The sequence below is a fragment of the Mytilus galloprovincialis genome, chromosome 9, assembly GCF_965363235.1.
Source record: "Mytilus galloprovincialis chromosome 9, xbMytGall1.hap1.1, whole genome shotgun sequence".
Classification (NCBI taxonomy): Eukaryota; Metazoa; Mollusca; class Bivalvia; order Mytilida; family Mytilidae; genus Mytilus; species Mytilus galloprovincialis.
Genome location: NC_134846.1, coordinates 31051574 through 31074417, shown reverse-complemented (window position 1 = coordinate 31074417; position 22844 = coordinate 31051574). Strand labels below are relative to the sequence as shown.

At 34.5% G+C, this 22844-nt stretch overlaps 1 pseudogene; it reads right to left on the bottom strand.

The window, feature by feature from the left end:
• Positions 1 to 3677: 3677 nt before the first annotated feature.
• LOC143046744 (fibrinogen C domain-containing protein 1-like) lies at positions 3678 to 22178 on the bottom strand (annotated as a pseudogene).
• Between the last annotated feature and the right edge of the window lie 666 nt (positions 22179 to 22844).

The window sequence follows — 22844 nt, the reverse complement described above, 5'->3', positions numbered from 1 at the left end:
TGATAATTCTAATGCAACAACGTTTGTAACGTTCATTTTGATTGGATAACGTCACTTTCTTACATGGCATCAATTGACAATTGATGCTATGGGACGTACGCGCAAGCGCAGACGGCATATGACAGATTTTAGATACACGTTTTAACGTTGTTTTCTGTCAGTTTCATTAGAATGGAGATAACAATATTGTATTTTAAGCTCCGACGGCATCAATTGGGGATTTGATGGTCGCAAATACCCGTATACTGTCTCCGCTAACGCGTCGCCAGTTAACTTAATTTGCGACCATCAAATCCCCAATTGATGCCGTCGGAGCTTAAAATACAATACAGTTATCTCCTAACTCAAGTCAACACAAACAGATGTGAAAACTCAAAAAGTCGAAAAACAAACGGCAATAGAACAATTTACGACAAAAAGACAAACAACAGTCTATAAAACATAAAAAAAATACAACTGGGTATCCGCTCTAAAAAGCTCCTGAATAGTAAGCAATTCGACTCCACATATGATACCCGTCATGTTGCTCGTGTATTAATGCGCAAATTCGGCTATAAGTTCAAGATAAGATAAATATTACTACTGACTAGAAGCAGACACATGAATCTGTGGCGGAGTAAAAGTCATTTGTTTTTCTTCTCATCCTCACTTCTCTTTAGCTAAGAATACTAACATAATAGACTGTTTCGACACGAGCACATTAAAACACAGATACATATATGATATGTATTCTTCCGACACGCATAAACATGAAGATCATGCCTTGTAGATATGTACTGACATTTGATCTGTATACGTAATAAGGTCGTTATTTATGACAAGTATTGGTAACATTACATAAGCCCATTTCTATTTTTGGAAATATGGTATGAGTAATCTTTTTTCTAATTCACGTTGACCTGTTGATTTATATTTACATTTCAATTTTATATCAGTTTCTATTTTTGTTTGCACAAAAACTGCATGCATTTGCACTAAGCAGATATGTCGAATTCTCCATGAGGATAGGATTTGATATGATGCGTTATAACTTATAAAACACGAAGAAATAACTTCCCCCCTTTTTTATTTCATAATTTTCGATTTTAATTAGAGCACATATCCGTGTAAATTAACACTTAAAATGTAGTCTTGCACTTTTCAAAATGGTACAAGAAAAGAAAACAATAAAAAGGTAAGAAAGATTGACAAACAGATGCATCAATTTCTAGGAGCATTCCTTAACATATAAGTATAAATTCTCATAGCAAGATTTGACAGTTTTGTGATGATTTTTTAATTCCTCTTAAGCTTTGAAATCGGTTGTGTTTTGATTATAGCTATAACGAAACCCATGCCTGTCATTCAACATTATAAGAACATTGATGAGTTACACAAAGCAGTTAGATTGATGGGTTGATTGTTGGTTGCTTAACGTCATAGCCAAATATTTCAAGCATATTCAGGACGAGATCAAATTAACAAGATATACAACTGGTACATGTAGGTCCTGTAATAGAGGCTGTCAGGGATGAAGGTGGTGGGAACGAAGACCGTCACTTGCAAAGGAGGGAAAATTGGATGTGAACATAAACTTTGCCTTGCAACAGGCCACCTTTAGACTCTTCATAGAGTCACAAGAGTTTCTTGCAGAGAATGAGACACTATCTACACGCGATATCGGATTTAACCTCAACGTTCTGACCATACGTGACATCAGTAAGTGAATAATTGTCATTTCATTAGTTTAATTATCAGTGATTATAATAATATAATTTATCCGTTGTGCTTTCGCCACATGTACCATAGAGGGCGTTAGGATTTACCGCTTCAACATTATTGTCTCGTGTTTTTTTTTGTGTTCTTTTTTATTTTCCATGTAATCATTCAGCCCGACGCCGTTATTACCAAAATGTCATAAGGAACATTTTACCATGACAGCTGTGTAGGCGTTTTTGTTGATACGTAAAAGATGTTTTAATTATTTATTATATATATAGATTTATATTAGAATAATGATATTTGAGTAGAGTATCGGCGTTGTCGTGCGACCATCCATTTTAAAAGGTCGATAATAATAAATAGCTATTTACTGTGTTGAAAACTGACAGGAAAACAGATGACTATTCTGTAATAGTTTTTTTTTTTATGTTGCTGTGTCATTGATGTTTACATTGCACGTTTTATTGAGATTGTTTTTACAATATTTGAGTCTTTAGTTGTGTTTTGTGTACTGTTGTTTGTCTTTTTTCCCCTATTCTGTCAAATGATAAATGTGACAAATGCGAAAACTTATATAATTTATACGAATGACCACATCCAGTTAAGTGAAGCTGACTTTATCGGTAGTAGAGCATAAAACCAATGACCTTACATGTAAGTTCAGATATACGAGTGCTCATATTTATGGAGGCCATTCAAACTAATAAATATCATGTGTTTCCTGAGAACATATCAATCAGCACACTTACAATGAGTTGGTACAAAGAAGTTATTAGCAGTAAAAAAAAAGTACTACTCTTATATACAACGCCAAAATATAACTACTGTCTGGGTGCCTTATCATAACTGGTTTATTTAAAATTACTGAATAACAATGCACGTATATTATTTTTTTGTTTTTACATGAAAATAATTGTGAGTACAGATAAAGACAATTTTCAAAGATTTTATAACAATGTACAAAATTTAAACGTTGACAACTTTTTTTCAAAGGACCAAAAGGATATCATGGATTGTATCATGATACACCAGCCCTTTTAACAACTGTTACATCTTTTTGATATCACATTTGTTGTAAAATTCCTATACATAAGTATAGGCACATGAAGAGTCAAACCTTCTGTTATGTGCGAGTTTTTTTTTTGTCTCTCAACATATATATTTCTTAGTAATTCAGTGAACCATGTTCCTCAAAGTTTAATATCATTACTCGCCAAAACGTATAATACTAAAATAAATTAAGGACTGAAAGTATACATACATAATATTTATGTTATATGAATTCAAGGCGCAATTACTATATAAGTAAGCCGCCTACCAAAACCAATAACAACAACAATGAAGAGTCAGAATTCAAAACCAAATGTTGAAACCTTTGTAAGAATTTAATAAAGTTTTCGCAAAATCTACGCACTTTTGTTTTAATTTGTCAGTAAATCTTTTAAAGTATCGATTCCTTATATATTTGTTATTATCATCGGATTTTGTCTAATGCTTACTAGTTAGTTTCTGTGTGTTACAGTTTGAATGTTGTGTCGTTGTTCTCCTCTTATATTTAATGCGTTTCCCTCAGTTTAAGTTTGTACATGTAACCCGGATTTGTTTTTTTTTCTATCGATTTATGAGTTTCGAACAACGGTATACTGCTATTGCCTTTATATAGCAATTTAGAAATTTTATCAGTTGTAAATCAACCTCTGCAAATATCAATTGAACTTGAAAGAACAGCTCTAACAAATCATTTACATAGTCGTAACATTGTAAACAGATCTAGATCAATTGCACTTTTTTCTAAACTTTACTTCTAATTACATGTAGCAATAGTTTAAAGAGTGTGCAACATTTGGTAATAATTACCGTTGATCTTCTTTTTTTTTCATGCTAGGCCGTTTCAGTTTGATTTGATCAAACGATAACAAATGCATATTTGTGAATTCTTCCAGTATTCGTTTTTTAAGACAATAACAAGACTGGTCTAATAGTATATGGTTTAATCGAATTAATTTATCCTCCGCATCATCATCAATGAATGCTTTAGTGAGTAGTTATTTCCTCTCCATGTTCGCCAGTAGACACCATCGTGTTTCTGGTCTGGTGTCTTATTGAAGTATACTCCATTCAAGTCAGACGTAGTACAACTGTTAAACCACCAAGCGCCAGTGTAAAAAGTAGCACAATTTGGAATTATCATTATCCATGTCTTTGGTTGAAAAGGCGTTGCCATTATGGTGTGCCAAGCTGTTTCCTATAAAATGTTATTGAAAAATAATTACTTGTTTAAAATGAATATTTGAAGCTGATATTATGCAATTATAGCCCTTGTGTGAGGTCGGTACGAATTTTATCTATATACATGTAAGAGAAGAATACAGACCGGGGATCAAGTCTGAGGTCGATATGCTTCAATAGGTCGATATAAGATCGTGTTGACCTCAACCAAAGGCTACAACTGTCATAGTATTAATCAACATATATTGCATGCATAATGTAAAACTAGAATGTATTTTAGTAGCATGATGTATGACCTGTCCAATATGCTGACTTGACCTGCGAAATGCTAGACCCCACAGCACGTAGTAAATACAAATTTATATGTGATCGAGTTTTAACGAACCACAAATCATTAAAAAATATTTGATTAATAATATAAGACATAACAAATTATTTATCCCACATACATGTATAACAAGAGTTCTCATTGGAGGCTCAATTTGTTCCATGTAGGGTATTAACATTTGTATTTAATATCTGCTAGGCTGGTTCTCTCCCTTACAACATACGGGTATCATAGCAAAACAGGAAAAAAAAAACGGGGAAACTAGCCTTATTTTTTACGTACATGTACATGTAGTTATAGATTATCGTTGATCATCTCAACGAGATTGATTTTCTCGCTTGACCAATGATAATCTGTTTATCACTATTTTACCTATGACGACGTTTTTAATTTCATGTCAATTTCATTAGCAACGCCAAATGCGTCCTTAGTTTCTAGCGATAATTTTCCATCTCAAGCCAGTAGCATGATATGAAAAATGATCACAAAAAAAGATCAAAGGGAAAATGCACAAAATAGCGATAAATAAAGATTTTACCACTGCATCTAATGTGATGCGATATGTATCCACTCCAGACATTTAAATATTTAAAATTCAGCTGTCGAGAGTGGATAAATATCGTATTACACAAGATTTGGTGGTGGAATCTGTTTCTCTAATGATTTTTAAACAATATGCAGACAATTTCAAATGATCTGCAAAAAGATGTGTTCTTTCTATGTGACGTCATCAGGCATGGTCGCCTTTTTTCGTGCCGTCCCAATAGGAAATTCAGAAGAAAGCAAGAAAATTCGAATTTTGAACAATGAAGAACTGAGATCAAACGATCCACACGTTGATTAAATAAAAATAATGATACATGTCAGGAAAGGGATATATCGAGATAGTTAAAATTTATAATTTAACTTTCGAGATTGGATAAATCCGATAATCCACGAGTAACTATGTAAGAATCTGTTTCTCTAATGATTAAAAAATACATTTTCTTTTTTTGTTAACTGTAAATCCCCTTCGAGTGCCTTTCACATTGCACGAAGTTGTCAATTTCATTAACACCTGTTAGCATAAAAAATTATTTTGATTCATCCAGTTAGCTAAAAAGGTCATGACCCTTAAAATCATCCAATGATCTTTTGAGATCACCAGCAACCACACGTTGATTAATTCTTTTATACAATGGGTTCGGAAAGGGGTTAATTTCCATAGAATTAGGGAGAAAAATATATCTTGACAATGTGCTTGATGTCAATTTTTACTTCATTTAAGTTGCTGATCTTTTTTTTTTTTATAAATCAAGTTATTTCTTTTTAATGGAGTAAATTTAATATCCTCTTTTTGAAACACAATCCTGTTTTATCCATTTTACGGAATATTGGTACATAAATGTAATGAACCTTACGTTTTAAATCCATCGCAATTATATTCAATTCAGACAAACTTAATAATTTAATTAAAAGTGGTCAGTTTGTAGGATACGTTAAGTTACATTCTTTTACCTGCAGTGCCGTTGTATCCAGTTGCCGTAAGTTTGAACTTTGAACTTGCATCTCCTATTTTGAAATCTTTGTATTTTGCAAATGCATGGTTCCCATCAAAGTCAGACAGATCTATCCTCATTTCGTACCTTCCTTGTGCTGTAAGTGAATGCATCTGCTTGTTCCCTGTAGAAATAAATCATCATTCATTCAACTGAAGTACATGTATGTGTCCAAGCGTATAAAACCTGAATTTATTTGGGCTTTTAAAGACAGAAAATTGAATCAAATGGAAACAACTACTTGAAAAACGTTGAAACTGTCGATAAAATAAAGAGCAAACTGATGTACCTATAAACAGGTCTAGATTGATAATATATAAATAAGTACTCTTTTAGGACTGTTTCATATTGGTCAAATATAGATTACTTCAGTTTTTGGAGGTTGAATGGTCACAACAACCGATAAACAAACAAGAATGTGTCTCAAGTACACGGATGCCCCATCCGCACCATCATTTTCTAAATTTAGTGGACCTTGAAAATGTGGTAAAACCTCTAATTTGGCTTTAAAATTAGGAAGATAATGTCATAGGGAACATGTGTACTAAGTTTCAAGTTGATTGGATTCAACTTCATCAAAAACTACCTCGACCAAAACCTCTAACATTACCTCGACAAAAAACTTTAACCTGAAGCTGGACAGACGGACGTACGAACGAACGAACGGACGGACACTCAGACCAGAAAACATAATGCTCATAAATGGGGCATAAAAAATGTAGACAACTTTAAATATATAGCTTACCGAGCCAGAATTCATGCTCGATGTCTCCAAATCCATGTTTGTAGTCATCCCAACCTCGAAAGAAATCAACAGCTCCATTCTCTCGTCTTTGAAAAACCTTGAATAAAATGATTTGAGATTTTTTAACTTCCATTTGAAATGATTTAGAAATATACCAGTTACCAGCAGTTTTCTCTAGGAAATTTCCACATTTACCCGTATAACTGAGTATCAAAATTCTAAGACAATCCTATAACCAGTTTTCGATTAAAATTTGACCTTTTTTTTATGTTTATCATGACGTAGCATCATTGAAAGACAACCCTTATAAAAATACACATTAAGAAAAATCTTAAGCAAAAAAATCACATCTCATCTTACGTAACTCGATAAAAATGGCAGCTGTCTTTGAAGGTGTTGCAGTCTACAGGGTATATATGTAAGATATTAACTAATGACCACCTCCAAGAAGAGAATGCTCCCATTTGAATGGTTCCACAATAGTAATTTTTGTGGCGCTTTATAGCTTGCTGTTCGGTGTGAGCCCAGGCTCCGTGTTGAAGACCGTACCTTGACCTACAAAATGTATATTGGTGTGCTTTTATAAATTGTTACTTTGATAGAGAGCTGTCTCATTGACACTCATACCACATCTTCCTATATCTACAAATGTAAGAGGGAAAAACACATTTGTGTTCGCCAATTATGATTGATGAAAATAATACAATGGCTAATAAAACAATTATACAATTGAGAACGGATATGGGGAATGCGTCAAAGAGACAATAAACCGACCATAGAGCAGACAACAGCCGAAGGCCACCAATGGGTCTTCAATTAGCGAGAAACTCCCACACCCGGCAGAGTCCTTCAGCTGACCCTTAACAAATATGTATACTAGTTCAGTGAGAATGGTCGTCATACTAAACTCCAAATTATACACAAGAAACTAAAATTAAAAATCATACAAGACTAACAAAGGCCAATGGCTCCCGACTTTGGACAGGCGCAAAAATGCGGAGGGGTTAATCATGTTTTTGAATTCACAACCCTCCCCTATACCTCTAGCCAATGCAGAAAAACAAACACACAACAATACGCACAGTAAAACACAGTTTAAGCGAAGTCCGAGTCCGATGTCAGAATAGGTAACAACAGAAACTAAACAAAATGACAATATCATTTATCTTTCCTCACTTCTATAACTTACAGTCCAATGTCCACCGTCTATTTTCATTTCACAATAGACGTCAAATCCAGTTGAGTATCTTGGATAAACTGTGTATACGTCACTTGGACACAATTCTGGAATATCATTACAATCGCGTGGTCGTCTTCCTATAAAATATAAAATACTTAACTTATAATATAAAACCAAGAAGATGTGATATGACTGTCTGACATTGAGACAACTAGATGTATCTACCAAAGAACAAATGGCTTAGATGTGAGAAATGATATATCAGATCACTGTACGGTCTTTAGACAGCAAAACTGATCGTAAGCCAAGAAAGGCCCCGACATGACAGTTACGTTATTACGTAAAACAGTATAAATAAAAACGAACAGGCATGGAAAAAAACCCATTTCAAACCTATCTACTGTATATTAAACTTCGAGTACATTGTGTACGTGCTATAAGCTTCAAATTTTCCCTTTACGAAAGAGCGTACAATAAACATAATGCTACTGATCATGAGTATATACAAAAATCGTGTTAAACTCGTTCTGTTAGATAGTTGAAAACATTGTATTTCTTACATTGCCAATTTCCAGTTAGTTATAATAATATTTTTGCGATATACGAGTCGAAAACGTTTCTGATAATATCTAATGTAAATTTCTTACTATGACATTTTGGATTTGAATCTTTCATTGCCAACGCCAGACTGAGTATTCTTTCAGCAGCTTCTCCATAAAGACACACGCCTGTTTAGTTATATATAAATTATATAGAAATATACCAAATCAAACAAAATATACAAGTTGTACATTGAGGGCAAAGGTCAAGCTCACATGCCGCATATTCAGAAGCAAGGTAAATTGAAAATTATATTTTGAGGTCAAGGTAATATACCAAGGAACGCACTGTATCATGATGGCACACACAACGTGCATTTGTCAAGAGTCAAAAAGTCATAGTCTGGTCAAGAGTTCCATGTTAATAATACACACAGCATTCCTGCACGAAAGTTCATCATGGTACACGTAACAATGTCTTGTGTCATGATGTGTACACATGCCAAATACAGAAAACCTAGGTCAGAGACAGAAACCTAAGAAATATAACTAAACTCAATTGAACGGTACTTGTATTGCAGGTCACTACAATTGCCTTCAACATAGAACATTAAACTCTCGCAACACTGCAAAGTTAAAACCGTCTTTCACAAAAGTTTGAGCAGGATTCTTTGCAACGATTATCTTAATGTTAATTGAGAATCGAGTCGTGCAGTTACATGTAGGTCAATAAATTAAAACGGTAATTTTAGACATTAAAACATTAAAAACTAGGGTTTACCATTAATTTATAACCTAACCATGTGATAGTACTATGGTAAACTGATGGAAACACATGATACAGTCATGAAATTGAATATCTGAAATAGTACGACCAGAACAAATTATACAATTAGAGTTGTAAACAAAACATACGAATTTTTAACCACAATGCACAAATAAGGAACCGTATTTATTCATCTAAAATGTACGCTTGGAAATTAACACTGTATATTTATATCAACGATTAATCTTGTATACTAAATAAATAAATGATTTGGAAAATTCGTGGAAGGTATAAAAAGTCATGAGAATTCCGAATGCAATTATAGGTTCTATCCGGGCATTCTGGTTCTAAACCTTGGTTCCATCTGTTGTTTTTTTTTTTTTTGGTTCTGAACCTTGGTTATAGCAACCCAACTTCTTGGTTCCATCTGGGTTCTATTCTAGATCATTCTAATGTTCCCGTTGAACTTGGAGAAGTTAACCGCAAGTATCCGAATAAAAAGATAAACTAGGTCAAAGACGCTAAAATTGTTTTATAACATTAAACATTCCGCAGCATCGACGGTAAAGGAAGCTGTAAGGTATTTATCTTCTCATTTTAATTATTTTGATTAGGAAATTAGATGAAAGAAAGCATCGTATATATTTTAAATATAAACCGAAATATACAGTATATCGAACATCCTTTTATTTAATCCAGTTGTTCTGTTTTCATTTATTTTCCTTTTCTCATCTCTTATTTCCGTTAATATTTCTAGAAGTTTTAAAACCATCCAATTAGGGGGTGTTGCTAAACGGCGGAAACGGAAAACGGAACGGAAACGGAAACGGAAAGAAATTTTTATATAGACGGAATTTAAGGGGAGGGAAAAAAGAACTATGAACATCAATAGATCTTGCTGATAATTTTTGCTATTAAAAGTTTCTATCTATCATATATTTCAATATAACAGGCGAACATGTAAGTGAGAAAATTCGTCAAATAAGGTCGATAACTCCTAGTCATTTGACCGTTTTGACGTGAATGGACATAAGGTAGAGCTCAAGATTCTAATAAAATTGAGAATAAAAAAAAGTCAAAGAAGCAACAACCCGATGAAAGACCAGACAACATCAGAAGGCCACCAATTGGTCTTCAACGCAGCGAGAAAATCTCGCACCCGGAGGTGGTATCAGCTGGCCCCTAAATAAAATTGTGTACTAGTTCAGTGAAAATGGGCGTCACACTAAACTCCAAAACATATAAACTAGACTAACAAAGGTCAGAGATTCCTGAAATTGGGACAGGCGAAAAAATGCGGAAAGGGGGGGGGGGTAAACATATTTTGTGAGAGCCCAACCCTGCCCCTATACCTCTAGCCAATGTAGAATTAAGAAACACATATGAAGCAATACACAGTAAACCTAATTTTAAAAGAAGTCCGAGTCCGATGACAGATTAGACATGTTTTTCACACAGTTTTTAAACTAGATACACCGATGATAATTGTTGCAAAGTTTAACCAAAACTATCGGGCGACTCCTTAAAAGCCATATGTTCAATAACATTTGGCCCAGTAGTTTCAGAGACTGAGCCCGAACATTTTGTAAAAGTTAACAAAGACGAAAATCGGACGACAGACGCCAAGTGATGAGAAAAGCTCACTTAGCTGGACCCAGGTCAGTTAAAAAAAGAACTCTCAAAGTATACCACTAAAGACTAAAGCAGGTCTTAGTACTAGCAGAAAACGACCATGACAGAGCAAAAATATTGATTGAATATATCACTATAATTGTATCAACTAAGAAGACATCAACTAAATATGTACCACTAAATAAACCGTTACATCCAAATTGGAAAGACATAATAACTTAAGTATGGACGAAAACAAAATAAGAATATTGATTCAATACCTAAAAAGTATGAGGGCCAGACGAAATAGGTTATAGAATGTTAAAAAAAATATAAAATGAATTAGCAGCTATCATATTATTATTCACCATTTTTTCAACAATCATCGATTCCAGCATGATACGTGATGAATGGACAACAGGAGACATTTGTGCATTTCCGCTATTCAAGTATGAAGTATCTCAAACATGCATTCACTGAAGGATGCTGCAACATATAGTATGCTCCAACATAATGCGTTATCGTCTTAGACTAGATTATTATAGTACCATCAATGGTTACGTCTTAGATGCATGAATTTTTGTTGGTTGTTAGTGGCTTTGAACTAGCTGTCAGTTAACTGCAAGTACTATACCTAGTGTCTTTTTGCTGTTGGGATGTACAAGTACCCGGCCACGTCCACTTCAAGTTAATCTTGTGTTGTAATGTTATACCACTGTCCCAGATTAAGGGGAGGGTTGTGATCCTACTACACGTTTAACCCCACCACATTCTGTATGTATGTGCCTGTCCAAAGTCAGGAGCCTGTAATTCAGTGGTTGTTGTTTGTTTATGTGTTACATATTTGTTTTTCGTTCATTTTTTGTACATAAATAAGGCCGTTAGTTTTCTCGTTTGAATTGTTTTACATTTTCATTTCGAGGCCATTTATAGCTGACTATGCGGTATGGGCTTTGCTCATTGTTGAAGGCCGTACGGTGACTTATAGTTGTTAATTTCTGTGTCATTTTAATCTCTTGTGGAGAGTTGTCTCATTGGCAATCATACCACATCTTCTTTTTATATATTTACGTTAATGTCGCAGTTACAATTAAATGTATTGCGCCAAAAAAATCGTTAGTGAACACCTTACAGATATATTTATTTCATATTTTGAAAACGCCCCATATAAACTATTAAATCAAAATTAAACAGCTACAGGAAACCAGGTAAAACACATGCAATGTTGGATTTACTCATTCCTATGCTTCTGCAAGCAAAGAGTCGTGGTAAATTGAACAGCATCAAACAGGTCCAACAGACCGTTGATTCTGGGGTATCTCAAGGAACTGTTCTGGTCAGGTGTTATTAAGTAAATGATATCAGTGATATCTTGAAAAAATTGGGTGTATGGCCAATAGAAACATCAAAATGATCAGATGCGTAGTGTGAAATAAAATATCATTTCCGTCATAAAAAAGAACAGAGCAGAATGAGTTTTCAGTTGTCTTGACATAACACCAAAATCATTAAAAACTACCAAAATTAAAAGTAACTTTCAAATTTCAATATTCCTCTTGTGTGAATGAATATGTCTATGTTAACGGGTGTAACATGTGCAGCTGAATCAATTTACCCTTCCGGAGCAGCTGAGATCACCCCAAGTTTTTGGTAGGGTTCGTGTTGCTCAGCCTTTAGTTTATATGTTGTGTTTTGTGTACAATTGTTTGTCTGTTTGTCTGTTTGTCTTTTGGTCTTTTTGGCCTTTTTTTTTCTTTTTTTGACAACTTCCTGTTTACCGAACACTTGTATGATTTTACACATGATAGCCAAGTTGAAAATTTTCGTCACATTTTTCTCAGGAACTACAATACAAGGATTTCTGAAATTTGGTTTCAGGATTTATATAAGTCAGCTATACCGTGTGATTCGTTTTTAAAATTCATCACTCGACAACTTCCTGTTTACCGAACACTTGCATATTTTTACACTATTAATATTATCCACTTGCGGCGGGGGTATCATCAGTGAGCAGTAGCTCGCAGTTTCACTTGTTTCTTCTATAAATATAGTAAAACAGAATACTGAATTAGTGACACTATTTTCACTTAATATAATATTATGAAACAAAATTCACGGCTACTTGAGAGATATTGAATTTTCAGAGAAGAATTAACCAAGATATTTAAAAAGTAACGTGAACAATTTGTTTTTGAAAAACTTGGGACATGACTACGAAAATCTTCGTGAGGGCACTGTGCAAATAGTATATATCCATGTAGGCTACGAATTGTTCGCCACATTTTGCACATCAATTCGTATTAATTGATTTAAATTCTAGGAGATATAATGCTTTTCCTATGTAAATACCAAACACTGAACATACATCAGTATTGCAAGGATTTACTATACAAATCCTTGAGTATTGTAAATGTTTAGACAGGCTTTGTATAGTGAGAGATTTTGTCATTTTTTTCTTCATAAAACTAAAGTATATACAAGTTTCTATTATAGTTTCCATATCGGATTTTGTCCATACACCATTGTCCTATTAGGTTTCTTTTAGGTTTTCTTTCCATTATACAAGAAAAGATACAACGAAAATCACCAATGCAGAACAACGCAACAAGATACACCACATCACTAATTTTGTTTCAAGGCAATTAAAAAAAACAAAGAAGAAAACTGATGCAAAGGATTTCCCCCAAGTTTATTACCTCACATTCGATTTATAGAATCAAGGCCGATGTCAATCTTTTATAGGCCCATAGAGATTTGTTTCGTGTTGTTGGGTTGCTATCTTATTGACATTGATCAAAATTTTAAAAAGAAAAGAAAAGTCGAACAGACTATCCTGAATCGCATGAACTACGTACACATGACTTTATCAAATATTTCAAAAAAATAGTCTCATCATCTCCTGGTAATTATTTCAATACTTTATGCTTTGAAATCTTTTATTTTAAATTCATTCATCTGGTGTTTTTTTTCTTGTGAACATGTGAAATACTATATAAAACATGCCTATGTAGATAAAATTAACAAAAAGAAAAGATATTGTTAATTTGTCCTTATCATCATCGACCTTCCCTGACCGTCTTAAGGAAGCTCAAGTTGCACCTATTCACAAAAAGTATAGTGTTTTAGAAAAGGGAAATTATAGACCAGTAAGTTTCTAAAATTTTTGAAAATGCCATAGAAGTACAATTAGTGCAGTACTTTGATAAAATCTTCAGTCCTTTTTTGGCAGCTTTTAGATCTGGTTTTGGATGTCAGTCAACTTTATTAAGAGTAATTGAAGATTGGAAATTAGCCTTAGATCAAAATAAATACCTTGCAGCTATCCTTATGGGCTTGTCAAAAGCATTTGACTGTCTCCCCCATGACTTACTGCTACTGAAACTAAAAGCTTATGGTCTATCCAAATCCTCACTTGATATGTTATATAGTTATTTAACAAAAAGAAAACAGTGTGTGAAAGTAAACCAAAATTTAAGTGGTATGCTTGACATATTTAAAGGGGTACCACAAGGTTCTATCCTTGGACCTATCCTATTTAATATTTTTATTAATGATTGTTCTTTTTTGTAAAAAATTGTTCTTTATATAATTATGCTGATGACAATACTTTGTCAAAGTCTGGAAATTCCTTACAAGATGTAATTTCTGCTCTTGAGGAAGACAGCAATTTTTTAATACAGTGGTTTTCTTCCAATAAAATGCAGGCCAACCCAGAGAAATTTCAAGCTATCTCTCTTGGCAAAAAACACATGATAAAAAGATTGTGTTTGATTTGAATGGTATTTCTATATCATGTGAGGATGAGGTTAAACTACTTGGAGTTACGATTGATTTTAAATTAAACTTTAATTTACACATTTCAAATATTTGTAAAAAGGCTGCAAGGCAATTAAATGTTTTGAAAAGAATTGGGAAACATCTAAACAAACTGAGTAAGCTTACAATTTACTACTCTTTTATCATGTCTAACTTTAGTTATTGCCCTTTGACTTGGCATTTCTGTGGGGAACAAAATACCAGGAAAATAGAAAAAATACAAGAAAGAGCGCTTCGATTTATTTATGAAGACCATCAGAGCTCATACGAAACACTCCTGCAGATTTCGAACCTTCCATCATTAAAAACTCGTAGAATGCGCTCAATTGCCTTGGAGACCTTTAAAATAATTAATAAAAAATGTCCTTTATTTATTCAAGATTTAGTTGTAATAAAAAACAGTTCATATAATTTCAGGTATGTAAACACTGCTGAGGTACCTAGACCTAGAACCTCCAGTTATGGTAAAAGATCCTTTAGATTTGAGGCAGCACAAGTATGGAACTCACTTCCTAATGAGGCTAGACTCATGACTTCTTTTGACCAGTTTAGGAATTATATAAATTCCTGGTGTGGGGGTCAAAAATGTTACTGCAGTTCATGTCGTTTCCACCCAGTGCTGTCTCAAAGCTGAAATTTCTTTCTTTCTTTTTATAATGGCCTTTTGCTCTGCTTTTTATGCATTTTTTTGTAATATATCTGCCATTAAATGCTAGTGCTTATATTTATTTATTATTGTTTTTATGCTTTTAGTCTGTTATATTTTATGATCCCAAGTGATTTGCTGATTCCCCCGTTTCAATGCACATAGAGGCACTTGCCACATGAACTTTGACTCTGGAGGCTCACAAATCAAATAGAGTTGCTTTCATTATATTGCATGTTTTTTTAGTTTTATTTGGTAGTATTTGCATGATGCTGCATGTTTTTTATGTGATAGTCGGTTAAAGAGCTCACCAGAGCTCATGTTTTCTCTGTTATTATGTATATATATGCCGACTCTAAATAAAATTTACTTACTTACTTACTTACTATGTTAATTCTTTCTGTTTCCGTTTACTGTTTCCGTTCCGTATTCCGTTCCGTTTTCCGTTTCCGCCGTTTAGCAACACCCCCAATTACGACATGTCGTTCAATTGGCCAACGATATGTGCATCTAGCCAAGGATGTGTGTAGTGATACTTGACCAGTTGACGACTTGCATATATATTTGATTGCTCATTTATTTTCAAGTTCGACGTAACTTTATTTAATTGGCTTTGTAATAATGTCAGATTTGATAGAAATACATGTGAAGTATACAGGCCCCGTAGCCAAGAATTTCCAAAGGGGGGGAGGGTATTTGGACTCACGCCCCCTGCATACGGGAATGGTATATTTAACAAATCGTTTTGATCGAAACAGAATGGTAAAAAACATATAAAAAGAAAAAGATGATCAATTTAAGTTTGTAAGCTTTATTTAGTTGAAAAATAAGCTGCAAAATATTACAAAAATGTATATGTACAATTAATTTGTCAAATGTGATACTCTTTGTGAAGGGCATGCATATAATCATTCGGCCTAAAATAAAGAAATCAAAGTTAAGATTGAATATTTTTATAATAAAATAATAATAAAATTGTGTGTGTGTTACAACAGTGCTAGTGGATGAGTATACCAGCACAATAGCCAGAACTTCTGTATTGGCGCCATATTGGAGTGGCATAAAGTTCGTCCCGAACGTCCCCAAAAATGAGTTCCGTTATCCTAACTTTAGTTTGCCTCAACCAAATACTACAAAACTTATACACAATATAAAAAAGAAGATGTGGCATAAGTGCCAATGAGAACACTCCACAAGAGACCAAATGACACAGAAATTAACAACTATAGGTCACCATACAACCTTCAACAATGAGCAAAGTCCATACCGCGTATAGTCAGCTATAAAAGGCACCGACATGAAAATGTAAAACAATTCAAAAGAGAAAACTAACGGCCTAATTTATTTACAAAAAATGCACGAAAAAACAAATATGTAACACACAAACAAACATCAATCACTGAATTAAAGGCTCCTGACTTGGGACAGGCACATACATACCGAATAAGGCCGGGTTAAACATGTTAGCGGGATCCCCGCCCTCCACCAAATGTGGTATGAGTGTCATTGAGAACTCTCCACTGAATTACAGGCTCCTGACCTGCGACAGTGTGGCGTCTGGCGTATATACTAAATTTAGTCCTGGTATCTATGATTAGTTTATTTACAACCACTGGGTCGATGCCACTGCCACTGTGGAGATTTATTTCCCCGAGGGTATCACAAGCCCAGTAGTCAGCACTTTTTTGTGCTGACATGAATTGTCATTGATATGGTTATATTTATAAATTTACTGTTTTAATACAAAACTTTAAATTTTTGAAATACTAAGGCTTTTCTACCTCAGGCATAGATTACCTTAGCTGTATTTGGCAAAACTTTTTAGGAATTTTGGTCCTCAATGCTCTTCAACTTCGTACTTTATTTGACCTTTTTAACTTTTTTGGATTCGAGCGTCACTGATGAGTCTTTTGTAGACGAAACGCGCTTCTGGCGTATATACTAAATTTAGTCCTGGTACATGTATATATGATGATTTTATTTATTCACATACATACCGAAGAAGGCGGGGTTGAACATGTTAGCGGGACCCCCACCACCCTAATCTGGGACAATGCTTATTACCACACAACACAAAATCAAATTTGAAATTTGGTAGCGTCACTTTAACCGTTCATGAGTTATCGTGTCCCTTTAAAAACATAGACAATGCCGAATTTTTCGTTTCCGTTCTCTTAAAAAAGTTTGACTCAATCAAATGTTATATACCTTATACGCAATACTTATTACCCCATAACACAGATCTATCAAGTTCGATATTGGGTGGCGTCACTGTTCATGAGTTATTAGATGTAAGAAAATGTGGTACGAGTACCAATGATACAAATGACAACACTGATCCTTAAAATAGGAAAAATGCTAAATTTGTTGTTTCAGTTCTTTAACGTTAGTTTGTCTCAACTAAATGTTTTGAAACTTATACACAATGCTTATGGTCACAAAACGGTCAAAATTACGTGAATCCCGTGAATCCTGCGTCTACATGTATAATATGTAGAATTTTATTCATTGTGTTTTTCACAAGCAGAGGCATCTGTGGCCAATAGACATATTCTATACATTTATTTCAGTAAACAGGTTATTTACTTCCATTGAATTCTACTTCTAATAGAATTAACTTGCATATTTTTTTTAGGGTTTCTGTTCAGTTTGGTAACAGACAGTGAAATTTCACGTTACATGTGACCAGCATAACAAAGAGTTTCACTAGATTGAGCTCTCTGTCTAAGTGTACTTTAAAGGTTCTTTGCATTGAGTTCAGTTTATTCGTATACCTTCTGTGTGAATTTTTAAGATGTAAAAACAGACTATCCATACCTACATGTCGATGAAATAAAATTTAAGGTAAAATGATTGAAATATTTAGCATTATCTATCACAAGTCAACTGGCAGCACATGCTGCTACTGAAGCAGTAAATGTTCTCTCTTATTTTTCGCGGAAATTAAAGGATTTAGTTTTCATTTGAATCAAACATTCTTTAAAATTGAGAATGAAAATGTGGAATGTGTGAAAGAGACAGTAACATGACAAAAGAACAGAAAGCAGTCAAAGGCCACCAATGGGTCTTCAATAAAGCGAGAAAATCCCTCAACCGGAGGCGGGTTTCAGATGGCCTCTCAACAAAATGTGTACTAGTTCAAACTCCAAAACATAAAAATGAACTTACAATAAAAAACATACAAGACTAACACAACCAGAGACTCCTGACTTGACGTCAAGGTAATCATACCAAGAGACACAACCCATATGCATAGGTCAAGAGTCAAAAAGTCATAGCCTGGTCAAGAGTTCCTTGTCAAAAAAAACACCAAGCAGATTTTCAGGAAAGGGACATCGTGGTAACCAAAACTAACAAACATAGCTCTAAATCTAATATAGATGTGGTATGAGTGCCAATCAGACAATTCTTCATTTAATTCAAACAAAATATACAAGTTGTCTATTGAGGGCAAAGGTCAAGCTCACATGAAGTTCCTCGTGCCACTAGACTCACCATCTTATGACAATACATCTACATACCACATATTCAGAAGCAAGGTCAATTGAAAATTGTATTTTGAGGTCAAGGTAATATACCAAGGAACACACTGTATCAAGATGACACACCCAACGTGCATAGGTCAAGAGTCAAAAAGTCATAGTCTCGTCAAGAGTTCGAATTCCATGTCAAAAATACACACTGCAGTCCTGCACGAAAGTTCATAATGGTTCACGCAACAATGTCTTGTGTCATGATGCACTACACATGCCAAATACAGAAAACATAGGTCAGAGACAGAAACACAAGACATATGACTAAACACAATTGAACGGTACTTGTATTGCAGGTCACTACATTTGCCTTCAACATAGAACATAAACTCTCGGAACACTGCAAAGTTAAAACCGTCATTCACAAAAGTTTGAAGTGGATTCTTTGCAACGATTATCTAATACTGTTAATTGATAATCGAGTCGTTCAGTTATGTCAATGAATTAAAACGGTAAGATTAGACATTGATTATAACACTAAACACATGGTTTACCATTAATTTCTAACCTAACCATGTGATAGTACTATGGTAAACTTATGGAAACACATAATACAGTCATGAAATTGAATATTTGCAATAGTACGACCAGAACAATACAAGAAAGAGTTGTAAACAAAACATACGAATTTTAAATCACAATGCACAAATAAGGAACCGTAGTTTTCATTCACTGTATTTATCTAAAATGTACGCTTGCATTGTTAAACAATAGAAATTATTAAACACTGTATATTTATATAAACGATCAATCTTGTAAACAAATAAATACATTCCATTGTGACTAGAACTGAATCTTCAGTTGAATGTCATCATTCGACAAAAAAATCAATTATACCCTAGTCCCACTAGGCCACGATCGCACTACGATCTGCGAAAAAAATGCAAATTTTGATGATCGTAGAACGATCGTGTATATCGCAGTAAGGTCGTAGCACGGTCGTGGTGAGGTCTTCAAGATTGTGGTGAGCGTGGCCAACTTTGAACATGTTCAAAACAATCGTGGTGCGGTCGTGATGAAAACAGGTCGTAGTAGAAGCGTAGTGAGAGCGCACTTAGGTCGTGGAAAGATCGCAAAGGTCGCTGTGCCATCGTAGCGAGAGCGTAGCGAAAGCGTGATTCTATTCGGAGAGACTGCGCTACGATCTCACAGCGACGTTATTGCGACCTCACTACGACCATCACGTTCTCAACGCGACCCAACTACGCTTCCACTACGACCATACCACGTTTACACCACGCTGTTCAAGACCACAGTACGATTCTAGCACGCCCTTTCCGTCCTCATCACGCTCTTCTTACGACCTCACTACGTTCATACTACGACTTTCATTCTTATTGTCATTTTCACATAAAATATATGAAATCTCTCAAGGTTTTGTTTGTCTGTTTGTAATAAGGACTTCTTGTCCATTTTCCGAACCATGCTTCTCGTTTTTATATAGATTAGACCGTTGGGTTTCTCGTTTGAATGGTTTTACACTAGTAATTTTGGGTCCCTTTATAGTTTGCTGTTCGATGTGAGCCAATGTTCCGTGTTGAAGGCCGTACCTTGACCTAGAATGGTTTACTTTTATAAATTGTTACTTGGATGGAGAGTTGTCTCATTGACTCATACCACATCTTCCTATATCTACTAATATTGACACATGTGTGTCATCTCTGCTATCGTTCACTAAAATATCGTCATTTGAGCTTGATGAACCAGCAATAGGTTGTAATTTAGGTTGCATTGGGGTCGGTCCGTCATCTCTGCTGGATCAGGATTCGTTACTATCAGAACTCCCTTTGCCTCTACATCAACCCCTACCACCACGCCCACGTGTTCTAGTAGATTTTGGTGGCATGACTGTATTGTTTCAGAAAAATCTACGTATTTATCAGAAATAGAAAGAATGGAACTGTATTGATATGGAACACGATGTGGACGTTTGTGTTGAGAACGTAGTAAGATCGTGGTATGAACGTAGTATAATCGTGGTAAGAACGTGCTATAAGCGCAGTAGAAGCGTGGTAAGATCGTGTTGCAATCGGATAACTCGTGGTATGGTCGTAGTGAGAACATGATGAGCGTAGAAAGATCTTGATAAGCGTAGTGAGGTCGCAGAATAAGCGCGGTGAGAACGTCGTATAATCGTAGCGGGATCGTTGTAGAAGCGTAATGAGGACGTAGTAGCATCGTAAAAGCGATGGAAATTTACATTTTCATGCCGCTCATACTGCGACCTCACCACGATCTGAATTTATTTTAGATCGCGGTGAGCGTGGTGCGATCGTGGTCTAGTGAGACTGGGGCTTTACAGTGAATTAAATTGTGTTACTAAGTGATAATAATTCTGTATTTATCCACAGAGAGCGTCCTCCATCACTTTTAGCAGCCTGGTATTATTGCTTCTTTTTTTTTATATTAAAATCTTGAATGCCATACAAATTACAAAACAATCGATTTTATTTTTTTTTGCTTATTTATTTCTATAATCTTACTCATACTATAGGGTTATTGCATGAATATTGGGGAATATTGTCCCGAGTAGAATTTTATATTGCACGAGCTTAACTTAGATTTTGTCGTTGATGACGTCGTGAATTTTGAAGGTTTATAGCACTAGTGCAATATTAGAATTTATTGCACGCTAACTTTTGGTTACTTTCTGTGGGAAATATTATATTGCTATGAAATAATATAGGGTTATTGCATGAATATTTGGGGGATATTATCCCGAGTAGAATTTTATATTGCACGAGCGTGTGAGTGCAATATATGTTCTACGATTGACAATATTCTCCAATATTCATGCAAAAACCCTTTTATTGTATACCAATATAATATCTGAAAGTAAAAATTGGTTTAAACTAAGATTTTGTCGTTGATGACGTCATGAATTTTGAAAAATTATTGCACTAGTGCAATATTAGAATTTATTGCACGCTAACTTTTGGTTACTTTCTGTGGGAAATATCATATTGCTATGCAATAAAATCTGTTATTATATTATTATATTATAATGATATAATTGTTAAATTGTAAACTATCAAATCATTTACATTTTTGTTTGTACCCCAAAATGGATTGATAGCAACAAATTTAAAGGACATAAAATTACTCTAAAGGAGCTACATGGACCATTTGAGTTTTAAGGGGGAGGTTTAGGAGCAAATAAAAAAAAGGGCAGGACAAGAGTTTGGAGTTAAATAAAAAGGCAAGATGAACAATTGGTAAAAAGGCAGGATGACAATTTATGTTTAAAAAGTCAGGATAAACGTTTTTTTAAATGCAGGATACGGTGAAATATAAAAAGACAGGACAGAGATGACAACTAAAAAATGCAGAACTTTTCATCCATGCCAGCACCTCGTATCCCTACCCCTTACCCTTTTCCCCCTAAAAATCAAATGGTTGCTTCCTTACCTGTCTGTGACGTCGACACAACATTTCGTCGATCATATAAAATTGAAGCTTTGTGAAGCCTGGCAGTTCCCAGAAGACAAAGCACGAACAGTGCTGCAGTAAAAAACATTATAATTTCCTACTTTGCAATGATCGAAAACAATTACTGAAAATAACCGCTCAAGTGTCAGTACTTTTATATGGTACGTTTGTTTGTGACAGATGTTTATTAATATCAATATTGCGTGATGGAGATGTATGTCGTATATATATTGTTACAGAGAGCTTTATGTTATTTTGTTAGTTCGATTTTTTTTAAATTCCTAAAACACGAGTATCTAAGAGCAAACTTAGTGACATGTAAGTGTAACTCTACAGCATAGACCCCATAAATACTGCGCTAGTGTCGTCACATTTACATCTACTACATATGTATATCTTAACTACATGTAACGAGAAAATGCTACAAAAATATGACCTCTGAACTTAAAGAAAATGGTATGTAAATAAAATGGTATGTCAATCAAGAACATCTCCTTTACCGTGTGTATGACATTTATTTCTAATTAAGACAACCAACTTATAATGATACTAATAATGATAATGAAAGTGTGTTCCTTATTTCCTTTGGAGACCATTTGAAATTTGAAAAAAAGCCAGTTTACATTGACTTGATATTGCTATGGTACCAACCAATATCTTGTGTGTGTGTGTGGGGGGGGGAGGAGGGGGGGAGAGAGGGGCCTTTTCGAGTTGTCTGACTGATCCAACTGCTGTATCCCTACATGTAAGTCTAGACTGTCAACATCAAGGTCGGGAGTTCAA